Genomic DNA, 8,139 nt, shown 5'->3' with positions numbered 1-8,139 from the left:
CAATCTGTAAACCCTATTAAATTGTGTTCTTAAGCAGCTATCTTCTGGCTTCTCTGGCCTGTTGAGCCAGCGAAGGCTTTAGGGCTCCTGCCACTCGCCAGCACCCCAGAAACGCGTGAGCTGAGTTTCTGCCCTGGAGAGACCGGGTCCACATACATTCTGGGAGCCGGCCCTGAGGTGCCCACTGCAGTGTGTGTCAGCGCCCAGTCCATGCAGGGGGCACACAGCGACACAGGAGGGACCCAGGTGCTCCCCTCAGGGAGCTCACATTTTAGGAGCAGGAGAGCAGCAGGAATAAATAAGCAAAGAGGTGGTTTTAGCTATTGCTTTGGGCCATAAGGACAGAAGAGTCAGCAGCGTAGTGACCAGAAGTCAGGACATGACGGGGGTTCCAGTGTGTCCGGGGTGAAGTCAGGGTCTCCCAGCAGCGGTCAGCTCAGCATGTGGATCGCAGCGGGGACGAGGATCACCCCCTCCTGCCCCGAGGTCCAAACCAGAGGGCACAGGAAAGAGCACGTTCCTCCCTCCTTCGTCTTGTCCCTTCTTAAGAGCGGGGAGAGCTTGTAACGGTCTCCAGAAGAATGCCTCTGGGTCCATTGGTCAGGACTGGGGCCCATGCTTCTTCTAAACTGATCCCTGGCAGTAGGAAGCGATATGGCCGCAGTCATCCCGATATCCAAGGTCTCCTCAGGACCGGGGGAAACCAGCATCTTCGCTCAGGTTTCCTGCCACCTGACGGAAGCGGAAATTCTTTCTGCCAGGAAAAGAAGAGGAGGCATGAGTGACTACTGGGTCGGCAGCCCTTGCGTCCACCACAAGGTGACAGGAGGAAAATAAGGCAGGGGCTCAAATTCTAAAGAGTGACCAGGGTGTGGCCGATGGCGTTAGGGGGACGGCCAGGGCAGGCCACCCGGAGGAGGCTGCTGAGGCCACGGTCTGGATTCCAGGCCCCGGCATGGCAAGTGCTGACTCTGCCACGGGAACTAGCGGAGGGTTAAAAGCTCTGTGGCTGCTGTGCCGAGGTTGCAGGAGGCAAGACGGCAAGCCTGGAGAGGTGACAGAGGCTCTCAGAGATGACGGTGGCCTGGGCTGGGTAGCCGTAAAGAGGGACAGAAACTCAGGGATTAGGGATGCGCCTCAGGAGACTCAGACTTACTGATGGGTCACGCTGTGAGAAACCCACTCACTGGTCCAAATTCAGTAAGTGGACACGGAGAGAAAGAGGACAGCGGAGCGAGGCTTTAATGTCGGTCTTGCAGGATTGGGAGTCTGGTGGGCAGGCACCCCTGGGGAGTTTGGCCCCAGTGATTTACCTCCTAGTGCGCGAGTCCCTGCCCTGGTTCCTCGTTGGCTGAGTACTGCAGGGTTCACATTCTTTCCCCGACGTCGCCTAAGCCAGTTGCATCTTTCCTATTGGTACATTTAGAAACCTCAGCCAGGTAGCGCCAGGCCCTTATCAGTTCCCACACGACTCTCAGCCTGAGCAGCTTCCACCGCGGGGCCCTTTGTTAATACCTCGCTGTGAAAATGCTTTAAACCTCCTGGTGGGAGTAAATCACATTTAGGTTTTATGCTGTTTTCTGACAGCTGTGACAGTTTCTCAGGCTTTCCTTGTTTCGGATGCCTTGACGGCTTTGAGACATCCTGGTCAGGTATTTTGGAGATTGTGCCTCAGTTGGAATTGTGTGTTTTTCTCATGATTAAACTGGAAGACCACAGAGGTGAAGGGTCACTGTCATCATGTGTTATCAGGGGTGCATGTGTCAATGTGGTGATTCATTCCTGCTGGTGTGAGCCTCAGCCACGGGGCTGGCGACGCTTGTCAGGTTTTTCCACCCTCAACTCAGTCTTCCTCCCCATACTGTACAGGAAGCCACTTAAGGAGGAAGGAGTTATGCTCCACCTTCCGTATTATTTTGGTATTAATATACAATCACATGAGCAACAGTGTGGTTACTAGGTTCCCCCCATTATCACGTCCCCACCACATACCCCTTTACAGTCACTGTCCATCAGCATAGTAAGATGCTAGAGTCACTACTTGTCTTCTCTGTGGTTTACTGTTTTCCCTGTGCACCCCCCCACATTATGTGTGCTAATCGTAATGCCCCTTATTCCCCTTCTCCCTCCCTTCTTCCGCACCCACCCTTCTCAGTCCCTTTGCGTTTGGTAAGTGTTAGTCAATTCTTGGGTTCTGTGAGTCTGCTGCTGTTTTGCTCCTTCAGTTTTGTCTTTGTTCTTATACTCCACATATAAGTGAAATCATTTGGTATTTGTCTTTCTCCCCCGGCTTATTTCACTCAGCATAATACCCTCTAGCTCCGTCCATGTTGTTGCAAATGGTAGGATTGGTTTTCTTCATATGGCTGAATAATATTCCATTGTGTATATGTACCACATCTCTTGAATGTACACACATTCAAGAGATGCTGTCTTTTTAAGTCCATGATACAACTTTAACTTTGTGTTTATTGCTGTCCTAGTCTCAGCAAAGATACTCTTCTACTCAAATAATCAACATGTTGATCATTCTCAAATATACCCACTTATCCTGGGGGGAAAATGTTTTCTCAGAGTTTAACAAATGATGACAAAAAAAGGGGACTCCCTGCATTCCAATTTATATTTGCCAGGACAAAATCACTTCCAGGTCTGGTCACATACTATTTCTGCCACAGCTTTAGGTGAATATACTATTAAGAAAAATATCACATTTTCAACTTGAAATTTAATCTACTGGCCTATGTATTACAAGTCACATGGAAATGAATATTATGATTGTATTTTATTAATCGACACACCCATATCTGATATATATTTCACTTACTAGAAAAATTAATGTAATGGCAATTAGGTAACAAAAACGTACTAGTTCTTTCTAAATATATCATAGGAGCTTGTCTGGATTTCAGCAAGATACCTGAAAGTACTATAAGATTCTGAAAAAGGAGCAAGAAAACTACTTAGAAAGATCTCTATAAGCCTCCTATTTTGCATTTAAATACAGCAGTTATTGCTTATGAACTTTTTTCCTGGATTGCCAATATTCTCAGATACTCTTAGGAAAAATGGTATTGAAGGAAATGATTGGGAAGAGGGAGCTGGACTAAATGGGCACAGTACTTCCGATCTGTCCAAGGTCTCCCTTCATTGTGCATAAAGTAACCAGCTGTGTAGGGACTTGGGTCCTATAAAACAAAACCTTACACTTTCACTCTTCAACACTGCACTTCAGTAAAGACATAATTAACACAAACTCCGCCACCTGCAGAGAAGTGAGGGCGTTCGGAGGACTCTGGGAGAGTGGTCTGGACGGCCGGGCGGCAGGAGCTCCCGGGGCAAGGCGTCCACACGGCCGTGACGCCACAGCCGGAGAATAACGACACGACAGACGTTAAATACATGAATGTCATTAAAACAGTCAATCACCTTTTTGTACTAAAAATAAGAGAAAAAATAGATTTCAACCATGGTACAAACTTTTAATTTTCTTATCCATTTATGAAGGTGACTAAAGGGTCACCTAAGAAGGTGAGACACTTCTTTAAGGTACTTTTACAAAAAATAAATTAGATCCTCACAATCTTGGTATGAGGATGTACTCCATAATGGAAGAGAGGAAGGCTAGATTAGACTTTAACATCTGTGTAGTGATTTTTACCATTTATACACTTATTTCCTGTAGGCCGTCTCATTTGCTTCTGATAACTCCCTTTGGGTGCCTACTCGAATACAAACAGGAATAAAATGTATTTCCTGCCCTCCTGGAACTTACAGTCATGGCTTTCCTTCATTATACATTTTTAGTATTGTGACTATTTTAATATAAGTAAGTGAACATCAAGTCTGGCTGGAAATTGTAAGAAAAAGATAAGTGGAGGTGGGGAGAAGAGGAGCAGAATTTGTGTTTATGTTAAGGCAGCCTTGAAAACATAAAGGAAGCCGAGGCAAAGAAAACTGGCCTGTGGACCTTCAGGCAGAGGGCGAAGAGCTCTTGTGTGAAGGGGGCTGAGGGTGGGCGAGTGGGGGAGACGGCGCGCCTGGTGCAGGGGAGGCCGTGAAGCCGGCCAGGCTGTTCTGCTCTGGGAAGGGAGCTGAGGAGTGGACGCTGGACTGCCCCGAGCTGAGCTTGCTTAGACACACATCACCCCAAAACTCTTCCCAAGTCAGAAAAAGGGTGCATCTTTGAGACAACATTGGAAACTAGGATGACGACTCAACAACTACAAGAAATAAATTAGACCCCAGTGAACACTTGGATAGAGAACCAGTCAAAGAAAATGTGTCTGCATATTCATACCTCAAAACAAGACAGATTCTAATCACTTCAGTAAAAACAATAAGCAGTGTGTAGCCATCATAGCTGGTAAGTAAAATGACTATTAATAGCTAATACCTACTTAGTGCTTACTATGTCAGGCACTATTTAAAGCATTTTACATACATCAACTTGTCATAAAAAGCTAAGACAGGTATTACTATTCTTATCCTCATTTTACAGACAAGGAGACTAAGGCACAAAGAGATTCCATGACTTGTCCAAAATATCCACTATTTAAGAGGTGTAGCATCTTAACTACTACTTAAGTTATATAAGATAGATAGCACTGGTGTTCATTTGACTTAATGGCACCTTATTACATTGCTTCCTTTTAGTAAATAAAAAATATTTCTCAAGGTTTTCAAGAATTCACTTGCACCCATAGTCTTTCTAGCACTAGTTTCTCTCTCAACATCTTGGATTTTTAGCTGTGACTTCTCAAAAGGGAGTTTCCAGAAACTCTCAGCTGGAGAAACTGATATCATGATGGACAGATGCCCAAACATTACCCAGAATAGGTGCTGGAGTAGACAACTTGGACTGGGTTGGACAGGAATAGGAGCAAAGGTAAGACTGATTCAGTCATAATTGAACCGAGGGACCAGGTCAGGAAAAGAGAAGCGTGTCTAAGGCACTGAGAATAAAGGTACTGGGTAACATACTAGGAAGGGCCAGAATCAGTGTATGGCTGTGGCATCACTATTTATGGAAAACAGCAAGAAACGAGGCTGGAAAACAGACAGGATCCCAGCCAAGAAGAGCTCCCTATCATACTAAGGAGTGTGACACCAAAGGGTTTACACCGGAGTCACAGGATCAGACGGGATTCCAGAAAGGACACCCCATGACCATCTTCCTCTCCCCTCCCCACCCCCCCACTGCCCTCAGCTGTGGGGCTGCACTTCATCCATCTCCCCCAAGATTTGTAGCCTATTAAACTAGTCAAAATGTGAAACAAAGTCTGTGCAGAGAGAAGAGAATGGATCCAAGGAATAAACAAAGAAACAAGCCTCAACCAGACTTTTTATGGGGCGCTGGAGACTGAGAGAGAAGGACTCCAGAAGAAGCTGATGGTTCTGGGGTGCATCTGGGTGGATAAGGGCACCTCCGCTGAGACACTCTACTCAGGGGGAAACATGGAGGGGGAAGAACATGACTTCAATTTGGGACGTACGAAGTTCTCAGGGCCCAGGCAGACATCCAGACAGATGTAGCCGTCAGGCATCCCAGGTGAAGGGGCTGAGCTCCAGGGGGCCAGCAGGTCTCAGGAAAGAGAAGGACTCACAGAGGACACTAAGGAAAAACAGCTAGATGGCGGGCAAAGAGAAAGCCACAATGTCACTGGAAGTCAAGGAAGGAGGACGTTTCAGAGCAGAGGCTGTGACGACTTTCATGAAGGAGGGCAGAGTCAGAACCAGATGCCATGGGAGACCCAGGGGCACGAGGACTGGAGAGGCCTGTTGGCTCTGGCGGTTCCGAGGCCCTGGAGAGCAAGAGGGATCACCAGGCAGGGACGGAGGCCAGATTGTACGGAGGGAAGTTAACAATGGAAGGTGGCAAAGTGGAGACAAAGAAGTAGAAAAAAGTTGGCTGTCTGGAAAGAGTTGGCAACTGATACTAAGACCTCATTTGAAAATATCTGTGTGCTGAGAAGAAAGAGGCAATCCTGAGAAAACGGTGGGAGAGACCAGAAACAGGAGGAGGAGGGGGCCCACGCCCACGGAGGAGCATGAGCCTTGAACAGGAAAGTCCCGCACCGAGGCAGGGCGGGGACGAGAACAGGGTGGGGGGGCGCTGCGGGGTGTGGAGGGGGAGTGAGGCATTGCGGAGAGCTGTCCGAGGGCCCCACTTTCTCATAAAGGCAGGAGGAAAGGTCACCTGCAGAGCAGCAAAGGCAGGGGTAGTGGGACGGGAAAGAAGTGAAGGTTTGGATGGACTCTTCTAGGGAGCAGGAGAAGAAACTGAGCCAGGACAGACAGCGTCGGCTGGGACGTAGCACTGGGCCGCTCGCTGGGTGAGGCGCTGCTCTCTTCCCTGGGCTGTGCTGTGCGGCCCAAATGCAGCAAAAGAAAGCCAACGGCTGGACTGACTTTGGATAAGGGGTCTCCAAGGTGGATGTTCTGGAAGAGCAAGGGATGAAGGAGACAGCGCAAGTTGGCTTCAAATCACTAAATTAAGGAATTGTGGAGCCCCCAGAGGAGTGGACAAGTTGTTAGAACTGCACGGGAACGGACCGACAGAAGAGACAAGAGAGGTTTGTTCAACAACAAAGAGCAGGTGTGCAGGACAGGAGAGAGTATCAACGCCAAGGGCCAGAGGCTGTGTTCTGAGATTGAGATGCTGTAGATTTAAGATTTTAAAAGCAGAACACACCTGTCAAGACAAATCCAGGGTGTGAATCACAAGGGTGAGATGTCGTTACAGCTCTAGCATCAATATGATCCCGTTTCACTACCAAGCCAAAGATTCGGCAGCATCCCGAGTCACAGCTGGTGAACGGCAGGCCGAGGCTTTAATCCAGACCTTTGCTGCCAGAACCCAGAATCTTTTTATACAAAATCATTTTGTTTGGTACCTTTTCTTCCAACCTTTGAATAAGAAATAAATGGACAGTGATTTTGCTTTCAGTCTAGGACCACGTCATTAATGAAAGGAAGGTATTAATCTGGCTTAAAATGCAAGTGAAAAGTGACAGTTTATTTCCAGGATGCTGGTTATTACCTCTAGCATAGAGGGCTTATAAAATTCTGCTAAAATACATCTTTGCATAGTGTTTTCTTATTAGAAATGCATTAAAAGTGAATGGCTATCTAATGTGGCAACAAAAATAGTTAAGAATCATTTTAGCTCATGAAGCATAAATCCAGCCTGAAGCGCGGTGGCCATTATTTCACTACACTCTGTACCCACAACCTGTACGTGACCAGATGCATTAGGGTGATTTAGAGAACAGAGAGGGCACATCACGTATTCTCTGACCAGGTAGACAGAGGCATATACCCACACGTGAAGCTCATATTTGTTCAAATGGAAACGTCGATTTTCTTTGAGGAAGAATCACGCAGGGACTCATGACCACTGCCAGGCAATCTAAGGAGGGTGAGGATGCAAGACTGGGGTAGAAATGCCGTGTTCGTGGCCCAGGGCAGATAGTGCTAAACCCCATTCTGGGCAGCCCTTAGGACTTTTCACATTTACAGGCATATTCAAATAGAGTTACAGTAGTAAACGTTAGCATAATTCAATCTTGAATAATTCATTACAAAAGATAAATGGAAACATGTCAATTATTTGCTAACTATGACATTAGCTATTCCTGCCCCTTACTATATATTAAAGTGAGGGGCCTGCAGGAAAGCCTGCTATTCACACATTCTCACACACCATTATTCCATAGCTATTGATGTCACCCACCCTTGAAGCAGGCAGGGTCACTGTGGTCAGCTGGAGACATCCAAGCCAACCTACCTAGACTATCCCTAGTTCTTCTGTTTCTCACTAACCTAGTCGCTAATAGCTTGTTTCTCTCGAGTACTTATTTGCCAGGTTAGAACTTTACATTGATTACTACATAATCCCCTCATCACCCGTGTAAAACAGGTGGTGTTATCACCCCCATTCCATGGATGAGCAGAGGGAGGCACTGCCACAAGACACATGCTGGTAAGGCCAGGCTCTTCGCCACGCCCACATGGCCTCTCCACGTCTCTGACTTTACGACTTCCCCACCAAACTTCACCCAACTTCTCTACAGCTCAGATGTCACGAGCTCAGGGAGCCGCCCTGGGCTTTCCCTGCACGGAGGCTGCCCCCCCGGC

At 47.3% G+C, this 8,139-nt stretch overlaps 1 protein-coding gene across 2 annotated transcripts in view; it reads right to left on the bottom strand.

Annotated features, from left to right (window-relative positions):
* Window positions 1–242: 242 nt before the first annotated feature.
* LOC130680997 (WAS/WASL-interacting protein family member 1-like) overlaps window positions 243–8,139 on the bottom strand; it is a 285,988-nt gene continuing 278,091 nt past the window's right edge. For both annotated transcript variants that reach the window (XM_057492918.1, XM_057492917.1), the window contains one exon: window positions 243–754. The gene's annotated coding sequence lies outside the window, so the exon portion shown is untranslated. The remainder of the gene's footprint in view (window positions 755–8,139) is intronic.

The sequence above is a fragment of the Manis pentadactyla genome, chromosome 15, assembly GCF_030020395.1.
Source record: "Manis pentadactyla isolate mManPen7 chromosome 15, mManPen7.hap1, whole genome shotgun sequence".
NCBI classification, from domain to species: domain Eukaryota; kingdom Metazoa; phylum Chordata; class Mammalia; order Pholidota; family Manidae; genus Manis; species Manis pentadactyla.
Note: the sequence above shows the minus strand (reverse complement) of the source record. Positions and strands in the feature narration are given on the sequence as shown.